Here is a 22475-nt window from a genome sequence, read left to right on the forward strand (position 1 = left end):
CTTCTAAGACTTACTCATAAAGTATCCCCTTCCCAGAGTCTGGCTCATGCCCTTATTTGTCTATACACACTCCAGGCAAAGTAAGAAATTGTTGCAGTGAAATGCACTCATGTGGTCATGCCAGCTCATGACCTCAGCCAGTCCACACCTTCATCTCATTTACAGATGGGAAAACTGAGGCTTGGTGAAGGTTTCCTCAGCAGAAGCCAAGCAAGGGGAAACTGGGGCAAGAGCAATATCTTCTGATTCCTAGTCCAGGGCTCTTTTTCTTAGGCCCGACTACCTCCTGCACATGCTAAAACAAAAGACAAGACAAGGTAAGCTATGGTCGCTTATCACCTACCCTTTGTTCTGACATATATGGTTACTATTTTTCCACAGACCATGAGGAAGGGAACTAACAGTTACTGAACACCAATCATATACTATTGATGCCTTGCTTACATTAATTCTCATCACATACAGTAATAAAAGCTAGTACCTATTGAGTACTTACTGTATGCCAGGCACAGTTCTAGGGGCTTTACATATATCTGTACAAGGTACCCAGCCAAGGAGATACTCTGTAGGCTGAATTCAGCCTCTGCTTACCAAGCTCTGAAATGGGACCACATTAGCCCCATGGTAAGAGTGCCTTTTCATGTAACTCCTGTGCCCAAAAAGATGCCCTTTCCAAATGTACACAAAGACAGGTATGGACATGTGGTGGGGGTCATACAGTATCCCCATATGGCTTGTCCTATTACTATCAGCTTGCTGAGATGTCACAGCTAGTTTGTGGTAGAGGCAGGACTTGAACCCAGGATTTGGCCCTTAGCTCACATTTAGCCTTCCCAAGAAGCAGCTTGAGATAGGCTCTAATGCTACATACACATATACATCAAGGACAGAAATTCTGACTGCCTTGTTCCTTAACGTAGCTCCTGTATCTAGAACAGTTTTGGCACCCACAGGCACTCAGTAAATTTTGTGGACTGATTGACCCCTGTTTCACAGATGCGGAAACTATGTGTCAAAGAAGTTAAATGACTTGCTTAAGGTCACACAGATAGAAAGTATAGATGGGATTTGAAAGCAAATCACTGACTCTAAAACCCTTATTCTTTCCAAATTAACATCCTGTCATTCATAAGCATTTATTGAGATTCTTACACACTAATTCTGTGCTCTGGAACATAGGGCCAGAAAGATTTGTAAGATTTGGTTCCTACTCTCAAGAAACTGGGATTCCAACTATCTGCAAAATGTCATATTCCTGAAATCAGATTCCCTCAATGAAAGCAAGTCCATATGGTATAAGCCCTTGGTACATTTTAAGCTGAGGGTACCTTTCCTACCTCCCAAACCTAAGATTATAAGAGTGGCCACCAGAGCCCTCACCCTGGTCTATTTCCTTCTACAACACTGGCCAGCACATTCATAGAACCTGGTTGCAGAGATAAGTCAAATCTCTGCAAACTTGGGATGGCCAACGCCCCATCCTAGCTTGTCTAGATTCCTTTGCAGCGATGTCCACAGGGTGCTTTTATATATGTCTTCATGCCCTCCTGCTTTATCTACTCTTCATGCCCCATCTAAGTGTTTTTGAAAAATGAAATACTTAAGTTAGAAAACCAGACTTAGCAAGTTGTACTTCCAAAAGCAGCAATCATTTCAGTAAATAAACATTTTCTGATTGAGAACATTAATTCAGGGTTTACCTCATTTTCCTTCCTGGTTTTGTTTTCTACAATATTTAGGAGGCAGGAGTTAGTTAGGAGGGTGGTTTTAAGGAAAAAAAAAAAAAAAAGAAAGAAATAAACACCTCTAAATTCATTAGTTGAATTCCACCAGACTGTGTGAACAATCTCATAATAATCCTACATCAATACGAGAGAAGTTGTAACTAGTTCACTTAGGGTAATTACAGGGCAGCTTTCTGCCAAGTTTTAAAGATAGACTTTGAAATCTTCCTTTTTTCATTTGCCTCCTGCTGTGTGTGGGGAGAGGCCCTGACTCCTGGGATATCTGCCAGAGCTAAACGGGGGCCAACTGGAGAAACAGGCACCAAGATTGGGTTCCTGTTTTCCTGTGCTCAAACTTCTGGGAACACAGATATCCTACCAAATGGTCACCTGTGAAAAACTCAGGGCCTAGAATCTAAATTCTGTTGGAAAAGAACTGATTAAAGTCCTGGCCCTAAGTAAGATTATGGCAAGGTTTATAGCACAAAATTTCTGATTTTGCACTAGAACAGTGGTTCCCAAAGTGTGGTCCCCAGACCAGCAGGATTACCATCACCTGGGGGAACTGGCTAGAAATGCAAATTCTTGGGCCCCACCCCAGACCTACTACAGAAGAAACTCTTGGGGTAGGGCCCAGCAATTTATTGCAACAAGCCCTCCAAGTGATTCCAATGCACCCTAAAAATCTGAGAATCACTGTCAAGGGATGTGATGTTAAACAGCCTTTCCAGGAGATAAGAGTTACTTTTAAAGAGGGATTTGTTCAAACAAAGCATATCTACAAATATCCAAACAAGACCTTTGGAATTAGCTAGAACTAGGCTCTGCCACTCACCAGCCATGGGGCCTCAGATAAGTTATCTTACTGCTCTAAGTAGTGGTGGGCTGGTAAATGTTTAACAAGCAGCTCTGTGGGGGAAATGGGTTGGCTCATTTTCATGGCAGAAATACCCCATCATGGCTACTTTCAAACTATCAACATGATGTCGGCCAACTCAAAAAACTTTTGAAAATTTAACAATTGGCTTTCACAAGCCCATGGAAGCTGGCTCCAGCACACCACTGTCTCTAAGACTCAGTTTCCTTATCTGTCAAATGGATGAATAATAGTGTTTACCTCATAGGGATTGTTGGAAGGTTGAAGTGAGAAAATGATAGTGGACTTTTATTGAGTATTTATATCTATCCACCAGGCACTTACTATGCATTATTCACTGACTTCTCAAAACCATACAATAGGTACTGATATTCCTTCCATTTTATACATGAGGAAGTTGAGCTGAAGTAACTAGTCCAAAGTGACACAGTAGCGAGTGGGAGAACCTGAATTTATTCCAGAGCCCGTGAGGTGACAGAGACATTAGCCCAATGCTCAGCACAGGGCAACGCTCAGTAATTGGGAGCTATTATCATAAGATAAATAAACTTCTGAAACGTGCCCTACTTTGGAAGTAGGGATGAACAGTTTGTGTTGGATGAAACCTCTCAGCCCCAGAAGACACATACATTTTCTTCTAGGAGAAAGGCCAGGGTACCTGATGGGAGGACCAGCTGTTGATTATTCATAGTAACAAACGATAAGATTGAAGCTAATTGACACCCACAGGTAACGAGGCAGTTGTAAGTTCCTCCCCTTCCCAAATTAATTAGGTGTATGTTTTTCCAGGCTTTATCTTTGTGTACACATACACATATGTATTTTGTATTGGATCAGGGTGTACATATTTTTTTTGCAAATTGCTTTTCTTTTTAACCTGAGACTAGATCATGAATCTTTCCCATGACAGTCCACCCCAATCTATCTCATTCTCTCTAAAGCTGCTTAGCATTCCACAGTAGTTACTTGCTATCATTTATTTAATCCACGACAGAAGGATACTTAGGCTATTTCTAATTCTTCACTATTATAAATGATCCTGCACTTCACAATCTTTTACATAGATTCTAGCATATGTCTATTGGAGAAATTCCTAAAACTAGGATTTTTAGGATTTGTAAGGCAAAGAAAACACGTAATGTAAATCTTGACCAATGTACCTAGTTACTCCTCACTGTGAAATTTTAAGCTCCCAATATTCAAGGAAAGTGCCTTTTTGCCCATACTCTTACACCAACATTAGGATTATTCTGATGATTTGATTTTTCAAACTTATTATAAATATTTCTAAATATAAAAATAGAGAAAATAATAATAATGAACGCTTATATACCTATCGCCCAGCCTCCACAATTATCAACATACGGTCAATCTTATTGCATCTATATCCCATTCACTTCCTCCCCCTACTGGATGAAACTGAGGCAAAGCCCACACATCACACTCTTTCATTGGTAAATATGTCAGGAGCTGCCTCTAGAAAATGAAGATTCTATTTTTTAGCATAACCTCAACATCATTATCACATCTAAAAATTTCTTGATGTCATCGCATATGCAGTCAGTGTCTAAATTTCCTCAATTTTTTTTCTTTTTTCTTTTTTTGAGACAGGGTCTTGCTTTGTCACCCAGGGTGGAGTGCAGTGGCATGATTATGGCTCACTGCAGCCTTGACTTCCTGAGCTCAGGTGATCCTCCCACCTCAGCCTCCCAATTAGCTAACACTACAAGCATATGCCACTACACCCAGCTAATTTTTTTGGCTATTTTTTGTAGAGACAGGGTCTCACCATGTTGCCCAGGCTGGTCTTGAATTCCTGGGTTTAAGTGATCCTCCCACCTCAGTCTCCCAAAGTACTGGAATTGCAGGCATGAGCCACTGCACCCAGACAGTCTCATAATTTTTTGATGGTTTGTTTGAATCAGAATTCACCAAGATCCACACATTGCAGTTGGCTGATAAACTTCCTAAATCTCTTAAGCTCTAGGTTTCCCCACACACACACCTCCTCTTCCTTTTTCCCATGCAGTTTATTTATTAGAGAGATTGGGTCATTTGCCTTGTAGTTTCCCACTTTCTGAGTTTTTCCTATTGCATCCCTGTGTTGTCATTTAACCTGTTCATCAGTCTCAGTGTTTCTTGTAAGTGATAGTTAGATCTTGAACTATGCTGTCTAACACAGTAGCCACTAGCCACATGCAGCTCTTCAAATTTAAATAATTAAAAGTAAATAGAATTTGAAATTCAGTTCCTCAGTCGCACTAGCACATGGCACATGTTCAATAACCACAGACGGGCAGTGGCTGCTGTATTGGACAGCATAGAATAGCACATTTCCACCATGGCAGATAGTTTTATTGAGCAGCATTGCTTTTGCTTCTAGAGGCATCATAGGATCCTCTGATAATTGTTAAATTATTTTTTCTCATATGCGCTCAAGAACAAAGCTGAACACCCTGAAATCTGCATTACTAGTCTATATTGCAGGCTTACATAATGTAAGGGAAGTAACTAATGTGTGGTAGACTCTACTTCTGCCTGTTTTAAGTGGCAGTGGCTGTGTTTACAGATGATGATTAAGTATTTGCATGAGTGCCTCAGGTATGTATGACATTCTGTGGTGACAAAAGGTCAGCAGCTCCCCAGCATGCAAAGCAGCCCGACCCTTTCCTAGCCTCCTAGGAGGAAAATTGAGGGAATCCATGCTAATTCATAAGGCTCAGTCCTGCAATGATTATAGGACATGCTGGTTCCAGGATATTCATAAACATTCATCCTCTCATCAAGATGCAGGTGCTTCTGGAGGCTTCTTCCTGACTATGTCTTTGTCTTGGCATGCATGTAATGAGCACATTTCATAGCACACCAAACAGGTTTCTCAGCTTGCTTCTGTGACACTTGGCAAAGCCGAGGATCCATGTCGAGAGAGAGGAGGCAAGCACTTGCACCCAGCCCACAGAGAAGTCTGGCTGACCATGCACTCTAGCAGGAGCCTCCCCTGGTTCTTGAAAACCTTAACCAATCTATGAAGAAATTGATATTTGGGGGTTCTGGTAGGACATATTTGGAAACTTTGAAATTAGGAGACTATCATTCATGGATTCATTCCTTCTCACAATACTTATTGGGCCAGACACTGCACTAGACACTGAGATCAGTGGTGGGCTGGGTAGAAGTTTCTGTCCTCACAAAGTTTACAGTCGGTGAAGGAGGCAGATAAATAAGCAAGCCACTTCAACACCACTGGTCAAATTCCACCATGAGAGCATGCGAGAGCATCATAAAAGCACATGGAAACCTGACACTGACATGGACATTCAGGAATGCGATATTTAAGCTGAGACCTAAAAGATAAGTAGCGATTGGGCAGGAGAGGGAGAGGGTGGAGTGTAGAAAGAATATTCTTAAGATCTATTCTAGATCTTAAGTATTCTAGATCCACCAAATAGGCATCATAATACCCTGCAATGTCATGATTAGAGCCCAGTGACATAGCAGATGCAAAAGAATACACTGTATCCTAAAATCCCAGTTGTAGAAAGGCAATGGTGCTAGCCAGAAGCAGTCTTTCACTCTGGAGCAAGTGTGAATTAGAGAGCTATGTAGTGGTGTTTTGGAGCCAGCTTCTACCAGCTCTTAGCAGGCAATAGGGCACATCTCTTCCCAACTTCACATTCAGCAATGTCTGTTGGTAGCCAAAATAGGAGTATTTATACCAGGGAAATTGGCAAATGCTACAAACCAGAGCCTTTTTTTTTTTTTTTTTTTTTTGAGAGCTGACTTACCAGCATTTACTGAGTGAGGGCGAAAACCAGCATTTACTGAGTGAGGGTGAAAGCAATGAGAAGAGTAGAACCCCCCAGGCAGTAGTTATTAAGGAATGTCCACCCACAACAAAAACAAGAAAGTCTTTGGCATTATTTTCAAAAGAGTGACCATATAACTCTCTCTGCCATTTGTAACAGTCCCACCCAAATCCTCAGGGATGAAAAGAGGAAGACTCCTTCATGCCAATTCATTCCCAGACAAGCCAGATGAGTGTCAATGACACCCAGCTCATGGAAATGAGATTAGAGCCTCTCAGATCAACAGCTGCTGAGAGCTGCTTTCTTTGGCTCATGAGGCCAGCGATAAATTGGGTTTCAATGTTCTGAATAGGCAGAAAAAGATACCTCCTTGCTCTCTCCTGTTCCCTTTGCTGGAGCTGCCAGCTGGCACTTTTTGTCACTCATCATGGTTGCCTGCAGTGGTGATTATACACTCAGTACAGAGGGCATGTGGGAAAGAAAAAGTCTTCAACAAGCGAGAGTCTCCAAGGCAAGTACCCACTGGAAAAACTGGGATGTAGATGTAGCTCAAGGCATGTTTTAAATAATGGAGCCTTTTTAAAGGATGGCCTAGAAAAATACTATATTTATCTTTGGCTAGCATGCTTGGATACTCCCCAATCTTGGGGAAATAACTAGTTGGGTATGTTGGAGTTCTTTTGTTAAGAGCAGCGTTGACTAAATACCAAAGTTTGGGTTGGGTTTAACTGGCATAGTGTGATTTAATATTCATTTATTGATTTACTCATCCATTTGTTTGTTTAACAAATAAATGAGTGCTTACTAGATGCTACTAGAATATAAGTCCCATAAAGGCAGGTATTATGTATGTCTCATTTATTGTAGGCACTCAGTACTTTTTTGTTGAATGAATGAGTAGATGTAGCGAGTATAAAGATGAATAAGTCATACAGCCTGCTGCTACAGAGCTCACAATCTGGTGTGCAGACAGACAAGTAAAACAGCAGTTGCAACGCAGGGTGATGAGTGTTATGATAGGGGAAGTATAGGGTGCAATGGCTTACAAAAGAGGAAGACCCAACCCAGCCTTTGGGGAAGGAGATAGGAAAGGCTTTCTGAAGATAAAGATACAAAAGACCCAGTGAACAATGCCAAAGATATTGGCACCTATGTGGATAAAACCTTATGGAAAAGAGAACTGTCACGTATTCCGCCATATCTCATATTCCTAAGGAAGACTTTTGGCTCTATCTCAGAGTGAAAAATGATTGCAAATAACTTCTATAACTTACCCATCAGTGATCTTTCCCATTTCTTGGAGACTTTCAGGAGGTTTCCCTAAGTTCAGACTTTTTGTTGAAAGAAATGACCTTATGTCCAGTGGACAAATGGTGTGTGAGTCTCTAGCACCCCTCTGATGCACAGCCACTCACTCCTTCCATGAAGTTCAGCTCTATAGGCAGGCAGCGCACTTCTTCTCCAAGGTCATGTCTATTTCACTTGGTATAAATGAGAAGAATGCTCTGAATTTTTATTTGAAAGAGGCAAACTTCAGATTTGCAGAAGGTCTTGGTGATTAAAAATCTTGGCTTCAGCTGGGCATGGTGGCTCCTGCCTGTAATCCCAGCACTTTAGGAGGCAGAGGCAGGAGAATGGCTTGAGCCCAGAGTTCAAGACCAGCCTGGGCAACATAGCAAGACCCAGTCTTTCCTAAAAATTAAAAAATTAGCTGAGCATGGTGGCACATGCCTATAGCCCCAGCTATTTGGGAGGCCAAGGTGGGAGGATCGCTTGAGCCCAGGAGGACCAGGCTTCAGTGAGCCATGGTCACACCACTTCATTCCAGCCTGGACAACAGAGCAAGACCCTATCTCAAAAAAGAAAAAAGTCTTGGCTTCAGGGACAACTGAACTGAGAGGGAAGAAGTCCAACTTCCCAGGGCTTGTGGTCTCCAACAAGGGTCATGCTAGGCTTTTTCTTTTGGTATCACAAAATTAAACTGCAAATAAGTATAAATACGCACACACACAAACTTGTAAATCTTAAAAGATGGAGATTAATTAAGAAGTAAACCACTTGAAATCAAGATGTAACTTTTTGACAATTGAGGACAAGCCCAGCTCCTTCAGATCTTCTCTTCAAGGTCATTCTCCCCAAGGGCCTGGGAGTATTTACAGTCACTTCATTCCTCACACGACAGCCTATCAGCTTGTGGCACCTTTACCTCACTGGCAATTTTGAGGAGGACCACATACACAAAAGTGGAGAGAATAATCAACTCTATAGAATAATGAAAAGCAGAGAATGTAATGAACTGCCTTCTACCCATGACTAAAGTTTCAACAGTTATTACCATTTTGCCAATTTGGTTTCATCTCACCTGTCACCTTTATTTCTGATGTATTTTAAAGATACTCCTGGAGCTTTCATAATTCACCTTTAAAAAGCTCTGGGTCTGGTACAGTGGCTCATGCCTATAATCCCAGTACTTTGGGAGGCTGAAGAGGGAGCCCAGGCATTTGAGACCAGCCTGAGCAATATAGCAAGACCCCATCTCTACAAAACAAAAATAAAAATTAGCTGGGCATGGTGTCATGTGCCTGTAGTCCTGGCTACTTTGGAGGCTGAGGCAGGAGGATCTCTTGAGCCCAGGAGTTTGAGGCTTCAGTGAGCAATGATTGCACTGCTGCACTCCAGCCTGGGCAACAGAGCAAGACTTGTCTTAAATAAATAAATAAATAAATAAATAAATAAATAAATAAATGTCTGTTATCTTTAGAGTTGGGAAGAATGGTAAAAATCATCTTCTTCACTTTGCAGTTGAGGAAACAGGCCCAGAGAGGTTCAGTACCTCATTCAAGGACACAGTGTATAAGTTGTAAATCACGTTCAGGGGCCACCTCCAGCCCCCAGGCCAGCTGGTCGCATGAGGAGAAACCTCCACGTCATTAGTCATTCCTCCTTCAGCTCCAAAAACCTCTCAGAGGAGAAAGCCGGGGTAGGGCAACCAGAGCTTTGCTTTTCCTCTAAGCCAGGGGAGAAGTAGTGGTGGGAGGGTTGTTTGACTCATTTTTTCTCACTCTGCATGGTGTATTTGGCTCAGTTTCTCAAACCATATGGAAAAAGACTCACCCACCACGTGCCACACCTATTGGAAAAGCTCAATCTGGAAAGGGGGATAATGAAAGAGGGCAGAACTACCTTCCAGGCTGAATGAGATGGCGCTTTCCCTCATCCTTCAGGCTCCCACGTACCCCTTGCCCTTCTCCACAGGTGCCCTGTGCCCTGGTGGAGAAGAGATGGTGACGGAAATCTTTTGCTTCCCTGGGGAGTTCAGTCCTATCCCATTGAACAGCTCTGGGCATTGGCATCTAGCCCATTTCAAAAACAATCCCAAGCTATTTATTGAGAACCAGCTTATGTTTGGAGCCAGGGATATGGCTCTAGACATATCTTGGATTACCTCCTAGGATAGGGAAATGAGATCACCTCAAAGAAATCTCAGGGAAATGTTTGGAGGAAAAAATGAAAATACGCCAATGGCAGCCCTGAAAATGCTCTACTGACTATAAGCAGCTCTTTCTCTGCCCAGGTGATGTAAACTCCTACTTCCTTCCCTTTTACCTGCTGCAGAACCCTGGAACTGATGAAGGAGGGACCAGGAGATAAAGGCTGGCATATTCTGAGTGTTTGATGAATATTGGCTTGAAGAAGGAAGGAAGGGATGTCATGCCCACAGACTCAAAGTGGCAGGAGTTAGGTAAAGAAGGAAAAGGGAGCCTATGATGTCTTAGCATTCTACCAAAGACTGGAAGAAGAGAGGCCAAAGCAAAAGACTGAGGGGAGAGAAAGAGAGAGACACTTGCTGATATAGTCCAGGAATGAGAAAACAGGAAAATATTTTTTCTTTGTTTTAAATTTTTTTCCATAAGTTATTGGGGTACAGGTGGAGTTTGGTTACATGAGTAAGTTCTTTAGGGGTGATTTGTGAGATTTTGGTGCACCCATCACCTGAGCAATATATACTGCACCTTATTTGAGTTCTTTTATCCCTCGCACCCTTCCCCCGAAGCCCCCAAAGTCTATTGTATCATTCTTATGCCTTTGCATCCTCATAGCTTAGCTCCCACATATCAGTGAGAACATACAATGGAGAAAACATTAAAACAAATAAAGAGAGAAACACATAACAAAAGTCACACAACATAATAGAATTTCAGATATAAATAAGCAGCTAATAAAGAGAATCTTCCCTACGTTGGGTTCCTTTCCATCCCTCAAGTCTCTGACTTCCCATGAGGTCATAACATAATTCTTTTCCTTTATAACATTTACTCCAGCTTGCAATTATATATTTATGTGTGTTTATAAGTCTGATCTTTGTTTCCTCAACTAGATTGTAAGCTCCATGAAGGGTCTTGACCATACCTAGCATGGTCGGCACTCAAAAAATATTTGTTGAAAGCAAAAAAGGAATGAATGATGACTAGAGCTGGGAAGTCAGACCAGAAGCTATAACAGCAGGCCTATTACCCCTCTCTCCTAAGCTTCCTTATTTATTGAGCACTTATTATTTTCCAGGCATTCCACTAAGTATTCTACATTGTTTATCACATTAATCGTCTCCAAAACCATGAGGAAGTGTGCTCAGGGGTCCCAAGATCACCTTCACTTTCAGTTATTCACTAGAAGGACTCACACAACTCAGCAAAGCCATTATACTCATGGTTATAGTTTATTCCAGTGAAAGAATATAAGTTAAAGTCAGCAGTGGGAAAAGGCACATTAGGGCAGAGTCCAGGAGCTTCCATAAAGCTTCCAGTTGTCCTCTCCCAGTGGAGTCATGCAGACAGCATTTCTTTTTACCAGAGACTTTCTGTCCAGGATTTTACTGGAGATTTCATTGTGTGATGACATTTACCATCTCAGACCACCCATGTGGCTGCCCTCAGTCTCCAGCCCCTCCAGAGGTCGAGCTTCTACCGCTTGGCCCAGAGCCCCCACCATAAATCACATTGTTAGCTTAGACTATCTCGTGTGACCCAAGGCCTCCAGGTAGACAAAGTCTCTCTGATCAGCCAAAATATTCTAAGGACTTAGAGGTTATCTCCCAGGCAAGAGCCAAAACTTTTGGCAGAATATGCAGGGTTTGGATAACCCAGACTCGCTGAGTTTGCTGCACAGGGAAATAATAGTATTAGCCCCAATTTGTGGATAGTCCAAACTAAGGATCAGGGATGCTAAATGTTTTGGCCAAATTTACAAAAGCCAGAATGCAAACAAACATCCCACTTGATTCTAACATGAGTTCTTAACTATTGCATCCTAGTACCTCTCCTGAAGTAAAGTTTTCTATGAAAAAAAAACAAAAACAAAAAACTCACGCAGAGTGTCTCATAAAACTGGTCTCAAATCTGAATGTCGGATTTAGGGATTTCCACTTGGTAAGATCACTGTGAGCTTTCTGCTGATCTCAAGCACCCAGAAGTGGATCATGTGGGATTTGCCAAGGCCAGGTGGATCTGATCCTCCTGTTGGGTGAGCACTGGGGTTTGCATAGTGTCTCCCTCCTTATCAGAGAAGAGAAAACATACACAAGGGCTAACCAGCCCTTTCTAATATTTACTCTATTTCCCCCAACAAATCTGCTCCAAAAAGATTATCACTATGAGCGAAGGAGGCACAGTGGCTTCGTTGGTTAAGCAGCAACTACAAAGTTAGGGTACAGTACAATTTTTGACCCCTTACCTTATCAGTGGAGTGAACCCACAGGGAAAGTTACATTTCCCTTGCCCAGCATTCCCAAGACACGTGGGCTCTTCCAGCAAAGTGCCCCAGATGCAATTATGCAAATCACGTTCACAAAATAAAACTTCTGAAAAGCGAGTCAGCAAAGAAACCTGTGTGATTTTGCTGATTCAGTGATGCCTAACTTTTTGAGTATGGAACCTTTGTGTATGTGTGTATAACACCAGATCATTAAAATTGGGGGATGTTTAGAAAACATGATGAAAACAATCCTTCTTTTCCCTAGCTCATCCAATAGATCTGCACTTGAGTAATTCTTATCAGCCATTTGTATTAACCTTGCATGCATTCTATGTATCTGAGAACAGTAATTCCTGAATGTTTTCAGAGCAATTCACTCATTCATTCATCAAGCATTTCTTAAACACCTACTTGTGTACAGTGTTCAAAGATAGAGAGGCAGAGATGCTTCAGACACAAATCCCGAATTCTCCAGCAGCAGATAACTTAGCCTGGGAAATGATACATAACTTGAGTCAAAGGCCAGGATGGTTTTGGTTTTGGGCTGCATTCTCCAGTGATGGGCAATCTCATGACCAGCTCAGGGAAGTAAACCATTGATAAGCCATTAGCTCAGCATATTGATGTTTGTCCCACCTGATGCAAGGAGTAGAGAGAACCAGGCCAACCTTTCTAAATTGGTGGGAAGCACTGCCAGGGTGTGTCAAAGAGCTTGTTACACAGTAGCAGGTTGAGTTCTCATCTCAGCTCTGCTTTTTCCCTTGTATGTGTCACTGTGGTTGATTCTACTCCACTTACATTCCTTTTCTTTTACCCTGTTATCAGCCTTTACCTCCCTTTATTTTTAAAATTGGAAATAAACTCAGGGCTCACTAGCAGCTGAACGTCCTGCTGTTTCTGAATTTTGCTATTTGGATATTACATTTTTATGAAGTTGGTTGTTTCTGGGTTTCAAATATGTGCTGGTTAGGACTGGTCCAGTTTCAAGTGTCAAAAAATAACTCCAAGTAATTTAAGTAATCAACAGTAAATTGGGGATATAGAGGATTGGAGATCTCATCTAACTGAATAACCAGGCACCATTTAATCTAGGAGTTCAGATTTTATTGTCAGGGCTCTAGCTATCTAGTTGCCTATCTAGCTTGCTATATCTAGTTCTGCTGCCTTCTACAGCTTCTTTCAGGAAAGTGCGTCTACTGGTTGGGAAATATCACCAATATAATAGCCAACATTGAACTACACTATATTGCACTGGTGGTCCAAAGTCCACAACCTGAAGGCTCATAATTCAAAAGCAATAGAGATTATTTCTCAGTATCTGTATATCAAATCTCAGAGAAAATACTAATTATCCCTGATTGAGGCACATGCCTCATCACTGTGCTGAGGGTTTGGGATATTCTAACTGGCTAGCCTGGCCCACGTACCCTTGTGTGTATGATGTGGCCAGGGTGAATAACCTGCCTCTCAGAAGGTAAGGAGAGAACAGGTGGTTCCTCACAGAAGGGGATGCTTGGCAAAGCAACAACATAATTTTATTACTAAAGTGCCTGCAAGCTCTTGTCTCTGAAGCCTATGCATTATCTTTCTATCAAAATGATTCCTCTTGTGGCTTCCAGACCCTACTGAGGAGACAAATGAAAAGGTGAATTACAAAAGCATAGAGTCTTGAGCTTTTTAAATATCAGAAAAGGAAAGCATTTTAGGTATACACAAGGAAAAAGAGTTTGGTGATGACCTGACTGTGAGATCTCCACACAAACTTTATTCCTGTGCCTTCTCGCCCCTGCATCTGTAGAGACAGAAAACAATGATGGGTGAGAAAAGCTAGTGCCAACAATACAACAGGTGAGAGCTAATGTGGAACTTGGAATCTTTTTCCCTTGAGAGAGCAGTGGGGGACTGGATAGAATCAACCAGCTGAGTCTCTTCAGATGCTTAACTTTTATGTGAAAGCTCTAGAGTTCAATAATTCATGCTATTACAGCCAGCAGCAAGCAAACTGCATTCACATTCGATTAAGATTTTGATTACAAAACAGAGCCCCAAATGAGTTTTATGATGGAAAAACATGCTAGGTGACTTCAGGTGGATGGCAGACAATGAGAATGGTAAAAACACCCAGGCTTTCAGGTCAAACAAGCCTCAGCCAATCTTGGATCTGCCATACACTGGCTGTGTGACCTTGTTTGGTGACATTTCCCATATCAGAACTTCTGTTTCCTCATCATAAAATAGGATAATACTATCTACTTCATAGGGTTTTGAGAGCATATGAATGAGATAATACATGGAAAGTGCAGTAGTGCAATAATGTAAGAAAAATGTCTGTGGCCTGGCAGAACCCCAATAAATGTTAATTTCCTTTCCTCTTCAGAGTCATTCACTCTCTCCCTCTCTCTTCCCCTCGCTCCACCGCTTCCTGCTTCCCTCTGCCCTGCTTTGCACTATGGAAGCCAATGTGTTCTGTGAGTATGAACATTGAAATGAGACTACCAGAGGAGGGATTATCCAAAATGGAGAAAAAGAAGAAAGAGGGTCTTCTTGTTAACAATAGAATCTATATATAATTCATTTCCACAATATTTATTTATGTTGAGGGGAGATGGAGAAAAGATGAAAATAGGCAATTAGTACTATTTTAGGGTTTCAAGGTTTAGGCACCTTCAAAGCAATTTGAGCATTTTGTGCAATTTTAGTTTAATATGCTCTCTCAGTAAGTCATTAAAATATGTAAGCTATTTGCACTGCAAATATCTTTCAGAAAAAAGAAAAGAAAGAAAGCAAGCTAGCAATTTACAAAGCCTATAGCCTATGTCAAAACTCCATTCATTGCCCCCATTTGAGTTAGAATAAGATATAGCTTAGACCTACAGTAGCATCAAACTTGGTGAGGGAGCTTGATAAAAATGCAGCTACTTGAATCCTGCTCCAAGAGATTCTGATCAAATCAGTCAGGGGTGGGATAAAGGCATTCACATTTTTAACACCTCCCAGATTCTCATACAGGGAAACCACAGATTATATTTTAAGAAACAGGCCTGGTGCAATGCCTCACGCCTATAATCCTAGCACTTTGGGAGGCCGAGGCAGGTGGATCACTTGAGCTTAGGAGTTTGAGACCAGCCTGAACAACATGGTGAAACCCCGTCTCTGCAAAAAATACAAAAAAAATTAGCCAGGCGTGGTGGTGCACACCTGTAGTCACAGCTACTTAGGGGGCTGAGGCAGGAAGATCACTTAACCTGGGAGGTTGAGGCTACAGAGGCCAAGACCATGACACTGCACTCCAGCTTGGGTGACAAAGTGAGACCCTGTCTCAAAAAAAGAAGAAGAATTGCAGGCTTGGGCTTGGGGATACTGAGTTCAAATCCTAAATTCATTATTTTCTAGCTTTGTGAACTTGGGCAACTTTTAAATTTTTTGTATTAGTCTGTTTTCACACTGCTGATAAAGACATACCCAAGACTGGGCAATTTACAAAAGAAAAAGGTTTAATTGGACTTATAGTTCCACATGGCTGGGGAAGCCTCACAATCATGGCAGAAGGCAAGGAGGAGCGTGTCACATCTTACATGGATGACAGCAGGCAGAGAGAGCTTGTGCAGGGGAGCTCCTCTTTTTAAAACCATCAGATCTCATGAGGCTTATTCACTATCATAAGAACAGCACAGGAAAGACTTGCCCCCGTGATTCAATTACCTCCCACTGGGTCCCTCCCACAACATGTGGGAATTCAAGATGAGATCTGGGCGGGGACAGAGCCAAATCATATCATTCTGCCCCTGGCCCCTCCCAAATCTCACAGCCTCACATTTCAAAACCAATCATGCCTTCACAACAGTCCCCCAAAGTCTTAACTCATTTCAGCATTAACTCAAAAGTCCATAGTCCAAAGTCTCATCCAAGACAAGGCAAGTCCCTTTCACCTATGAGCCTGTAAAATCAAAAGCAGGTTAGTAACTTCCTAGATACAGTGGGGGTACAGGCATTGGGTGAATACAGTCATTTCAAATGGGAGAAATAGGCCAGAACAAAGGAGCTACAGGCCCCATGCAAGTCCAAAATCAAGTGGGGCAGTCAAATCTTAAAGCTTCCAAAATTATCTCCTTTGACTCTGTGTCTCACATCCAGATCACGCTAATGCAAGAGGTAGGTTCCCATGGTCTTGGGCAGCTTGGGTACAGCCTTCCTCCCAGCTGCTTTTCACAGGCTGATGTTGAGTGTCTGCAGCTTTTCCAGGCACATAGTGAAAGCTGTCAGTGGATCTACCATTCTGTGGTCTGGAGGATGGTGGCCGTTTTCTCACAGCTCCACTAGGCAGTGCCCTAGTAGGGACTCTGTTGGGGGGGCTCTGACCCCACATTTTCCTTCTGCACTGCCCTAGCAGAGGTTCTCCATGACAGCCCCACCACTGCAGCAAAATTCTGCCTGGACATCCAGGTGTTTCCATACATCTTCTGAAATCTAGGCAGAGGTTCCCAAACCTCAATTCTTGACTTCTGTGTACTTGCAGGCTCAACACCAAGTGGAAGCTGCCAAGGCTTGAGGCTTGCACCCTTTGAAGTCATGGCCCAAGCTCTATATTGGCCCCTTTCAGCCACAGCTGGAGCAGCTGGGATACAGGGCACCAAGTCCCTAGGCTGAACACAGCACAGGGACCCTGGGCCCGGCCCATGAAACCACTTTTTCCTCCCAGGCCTCCATGCCTGTGATGGGAGGGGCTGCCATGAAGACCTCTGACATGCCCTGGAGACATGTTCCCCCCACCCCCCTGTCATCTTGGGGATTAACACTCAGCTTATTACTTATGCAAATATCTGCAGCCTGCAGCGGGCTTCAATTTCTCTTCAGAAAATGGGATTTCCTTTTCTATCACATTGTCAGACTGCAAATTTTCCAAACTTTTATGCTTAGTTTCCCTTATAAAACTGAATGCCTTTAACAGCACCCAAGTCACCTCTTGAATGCTTTGCTGCTTAGAAATTTCTTCCACCAGATACGCTAAATCAACTCTCTCAGGTTTGAAGTTCCACAAATCTCTAGGGCAGGTGCAAAATGCTGCCAGTCTCTTTGCTGAAACATAACAAGAGTCACCTTTGCTCCAGTTCCCAACAAGTTTCTCATCTCCATCTGAGACCACCTCAGCCTGGACCTTATTGTTCATATCACTATCAGCATTTTTGTCAAAGTCATTCAACAAGTCTCTAGGAAGTTCCAAACTTTCCCACATTTTGCTGTCTTCTTCTGAGCCCTCCAAATTTTTCCAACCTCTGCCTGTTACCCAGTTCCAAAGCTGCTTCCATATTTTCAGGTATCTTTTCAGCAACACCCCACTCTACTTGTACCAATTTATTGTATTAGTCCATTTTCATGTACTGATAAAGACATGCCTGAGCCTGGGAAGAAAAGGAGGTTTAATTGGACTTACAGTTCCACATGGATGGGGAGGCCTCAGAATCATGGCAGGAGGTGAAAGGCAATTCTTACATGGCAGCAGCCAGAGAAAATGAGGAAGAAACAAAAGCGGAAACCCTTGATACACCCATCAGATCTCATGAGACTTTTATTCACAATCATGAGAACAGCACAGGAAAGATTTGCCCCCATGATTCAATTACCTCCCACCAGGCCCCTCCCAAACACGTGGGAATTCAAGTTGAGATTTGGGTGGGGACACAGCCAAACTATATCATTTTCTGATCCTCAGTTTTTTAATCTAAAAATTGACATTTGAAATAATACACACCTCAAAGGTTGTTGTGAGAATTAGAGAGTGCTTAGCAAAGAGAATTAGAGCACTTAGCAAAGAATCTGGCACAAGAAAGAAGCACTCAGTAAAGGTTAGCTATTGATATTATCATTATGCAAATCTAAAGGGGCTTAGATCTTTTCTTCTTTATCTTCTCATTCTCCCTTTCTTTCCTTTTCTCTTTTCTGTTTTTCATTAAAAAAAAAAAAAAAAAAGCCTCACAATTCATTCAGCAAGGTGGAAGTTTATTTAGCTCTCCACCAAAAGTCTGGATGTGAAGTAATCCAGGATGGGTGCGGAAGCTCTGAAACCCAGGCTCCTTCCCTATTAGGTGTGGCCCTCGTCCTCAGTATTCAAGATGGCAGCTAGAGCTCTAGGGATCATGTCTGCATTCCACATAGCAAGATGGAGGAGAGGAAAAGAAAACTCTGGAAGGATGCTTCCTAAAGGTTGCTTACTCCCACACTGGCCTGGACTTAATCACCAGAAAGGCTAAAAATGTGACCAATATTCCAGGTAGTCATGTACCCAGAAAAATGTGATATTACAATGGAAAATTGAGAGGAAGAAATATGGAGGAGAAATTATTGTTCCCTGATGTACCCAACCCCAGGGGTCTAACAGATTTGGGTCATTCCCCAGAAACCCATTCTCATCCAGCTTTTACGTGCTTATTTCTCAGGTAGGGAACACCTTCCCCAAAAAAGGTAGTTGCATAGTTTGCTTATCCTACTCAGCTTGGCTTACTTTCTAAATTCCTCTCATACCTTTTACCTCTCATCCACTAACTTCATTCATTTTCTAACTGTCCAACTTTAATAAGCAATACAATTATTTTATTATAGAAAAGTTAGAGAACACAGCTAAGCACTTAGGAAAAAAAGTGTTTTTTCAGTATTCAAAAATCTCACCACTTAGAGATAACCACTTCTAAAATATTGGCATACAGTCATCTAGCATTTTCCCTAGATAAAAATATACATGTGTATTTATAATGAAAAACTAGTCTACATAATTATTCTTAACCTCTTCTGTTACACTTAATGGTATATTATCAGTAATGCTCAATATTATTAATTATAGAAAAACATCAATTTTAATGACTGCAAAGTTTTTCATTGTATGGGTATGGGTATATAATAATTTATTCAACCAATTCCCTGTTTATTCCACAGTATTATGTTAAACCCGCTAGCACATATATCTTTGCTCATTTGTCCACCAGTTTCCTGGGGATGAGCTGTGTTTCTGTGATTTTTTTCACCCCTGGGGTCTCCTTACTTATCTGGGGACCAGCAGAAAAGGACACCTCCACCATTCCATCAGCAAAGTAATGTTCGGTCTTATCTCTACCACTAAGCTGCTCGGAATTCTTCTTTCAAATGATCATTGCAGATTCAGGAGATCCATGAAGACCTAAATTAATGCCTCTCTATACCCCATTGCATGAATAGCAAGATTATGAACAGGAAGGCTGCTACAATGAGAGGTGATTACATAATCCCACTGCTTGGAAAACACAAAATAAAATACGACCTTAGGTGACTGAAGCACTTCCTCTTAGTCTGTTAGAACTTGCAGTTTACCCAGCAGACTTCAAGCAAGACTGGAGTGAGGCCACTTCTATGTGAAAAAAACAATTTCAATTAGTAAAAATGCATTTGACTGAAATAATTATTTAGACAACTGATTTGACAAACGATTATGCTTGAGCTGATTTTTTTTTAAAAACTGACGATTGATCTGACTAATTGTTTCTTTGTCTCAGTTGAGCTTCCTAATGATCCAAATGCTCATTTTATAAATGAATACAGTTTAAGAAAGATTAAGTAACTTAGCCATGATTACACAAAAGGAAAGAAGTAGAGCCAGAATTCAAAATCAGTATTCAGACCCAGAAAGAGTCACTGACTCCCATCTCGTAGACGTAGAGTCAAGTTCACGGCCCTGTTCCTTGGGTAGTGATTAAGAAAAGGGGTTCTAGCATCAGGTAATCTGAGTTCATGTCCCATGTCTGCCATTTCCCAGTTGTGTCATCTTATGCAAGTTAATAAACCACTCTGTGTCTCTGTCACCCTACCTTATAAATGGGGATAATGCGTGTCTATCTCCAAGGGCTGCCTAGATTAAATGAGATGATCCACATACACACTTAGCACATAGGAAGTGCTCGGTAATTAGTTATTAATGTTATGCAGGTGTCGTCTGAAAACCTTGGCCAAAAGGGTCATAGACATGGCGGTCATCAGGGTTCAGGTGTACATGTGAAGGTTTGTTACACAGGTAAACTCGTATCACGGGCATTTGTTGTACAGGTTATTTCATCACCCAGCAATGAATGAGACTTCCTGTCGCTCCTCATTCTCCCCAGCGTTTACCATTGTCAGTGTTTCAGATTTTCACCCTGCTAGTAGATGGGAAAACTGACAACCATGCCTGCAAGTCTGATACATGCATCTGTAAGTGTACATGCAACCAAAGAAGAGGAATCCAAAAAGCAGCTAGTGAAACCAGAGCAGCTCCCCGTATATATTGCACCACCGCTCCAGTCTAAATATGTTGAAGAGCAGCCTGGTCATTTACAAACGGGCTTTGCTTCCATCTACACTGCAACTGGTCATTATACTGGCTGGTGCAAGGGTGTTTATGTCTTTGTGAAAAATGGGATAATGGATACAGTACAATTTGGGAAAGATGCTTATGTCTATCTGAAGAATCCTCCTCGAGATTTTCTTTCGAAAATGGGAGTTATTACGGTTTCAGGATTGGCGGGCTTGATTTCAGCGAGAAAAGGTTTTAAGTTTAAGAAAATTACTTATCCTCTGGGACTGGCCACGTTATGAGCAACTGTTTGCTACCCAGTTCAGTCAGTAATAATTGCTAAGGTAACAGGGAAAAAGGTATATGCTACAAGCCAGCAAATTTTTGAAGCAGTTAAATCATTGTGGACAAAAAGCAGCAAAGAAAGAGTCACTCCCTAAACCTAAAGAAAAAAAATTAAGCTAGGATCCCCCGCCGAAATAGAAGTACCTGCAAAGACAACTCACATCTTGAAACGCTCAGTGCCCTTGCCAACAGAACTCAGCTCTGAAGCAAACACCAAATCAGAATCCACCTCAGGTGCTACACAGTTTATGCCTGACCCCAAGTTCATGGATCACAGGTGGTCCCACCCAGAACATATAGACAAGTATAGCACTGGAACCTGAAGTAGACTGCATAGAGAGACTACATAGAAAACTGCAAGATGTATGAAGTTGCAAATAATGATGAAAAAAATCATGTAATGGGTAACTGATACATAGAGTATTATTCAAACCAAGTTTTTCCCTTACCTCTCCAAATGTGCAATTTGATAAATTGCATAAGTGGTTAACACACAAACTGTGAATGCAATGCAAACAATATTAAATGATTGATGAGGAGACTTAGGTAGAAGTATTAGCTTGAATTTAATGAGCTTTAGGGGCCATATTTAAAAAAAAAAAAAGACATAAACTCCAGTGAGACTAAAATCTGAAAATGCATATATGTATGTATAAAGACATACATATTTATATGTATAATCATATATTTCTGCTCTAGCTTTCCCTAATTAATGTCAGTTAAATTAGAATGGTGTGTAGAAAGATGTGTTTCCCTCTTTTTTTCCATTTCCTAGAGCTGGAATAAAATATCCATGTTTTATGGGAAAAAAAAGTATTATGCAGGTATGCCCCAGAGATAGTGTAGGTTCAGTTTTGGACCACCACAATAAAGCTAATACCATAATAAAGCAAGTCAAACATTTTTTTTTATTTCCCAGTGCATATAAAAGTTGTATTTGGCTGGGCATGGTGGCTCACGCCTGTAATGCCCTTTGGGAGGCCAAGGTGGGTGGATCATGAGGTCAGGAGATCGAGACCATCCTGGCCAACATAGTGAAACCCCGTCTCCACCAAAAATACAAAAAATTAGCCAGGTGTGGTGGTGTGTGCCTGTAATCCCAGCTAGTCGGGAGGCTGAGGCAGGAGAATCACTTGAACCCGGGAGGTGGAGGTTGCAGTGAGCCGAGATCACACCACTGGACTCCAGCCTGGCAACAGAGCAAGACTCCATCTCAGAAAGAAAAGAAAACAAAAAAGTTGTGTTTACACTATGCTGTAGTCTATTAAGTGTGCAATAGCATTATGCCTAAAAAACAATATATCTAACTTAATTTAAAATACTTTATTACTAAAAAAAAAACCTTAATGATGATCTGAGCCTTCAGCAAGTTGTAATCTTCTCGCTGGTGGTGGGTCTTGCCTCAATATTGATGGCTTGTTGCTTCACCTTGCATTTTTATGTTATAGAGACAGCTTGTTTTCTTAAACCTCAGACTATCTCTGCCAGCTTCAAACTTTTTTTCTGCAGCTTCCTCATCTCTCTCAGCCTTCATAGAATTAAAGAAAGTTAGGATCTTGATCTTGATTAGGCTTTGGCTTGAGGGTCTGTTGTGTCTGGTTTGATCTTCTATACAAACCAGTCAAACTTTCTCCATATCGGCAATAAGGCTGATTCACTTACTTATCATTTATGTATTC

General features: G+C 41.6%; 1 protein-coding gene and 1 pseudogene across 6 annotated transcripts in view; both read left to right on the plus strand.

Moving 5' to 3' along the window:
• Positions 1 to 22475, plus strand: part of SH3RF2 (SH3 domain containing ring finger 2) — a 145585-nt gene that overhangs the window by 40348 nt on the left and 82762 nt on the right. The gene's annotated exons all lie outside the window — the stretch shown is intronic.
• Positions 20343 to 22279, plus strand: LOC103783406 (MICOS complex subunit MIC27-like; annotated as a pseudogene).

The sequence above is a fragment of the Pan paniscus genome, chromosome 4 (genome assembly GCF_029289425.2).
Source record: "Pan paniscus chromosome 4, NHGRI_mPanPan1-v2.0_pri, whole genome shotgun sequence".
NCBI lineage: Eukaryota > Metazoa > Chordata > Mammalia > Primates > Hominidae > Pan > Pan paniscus.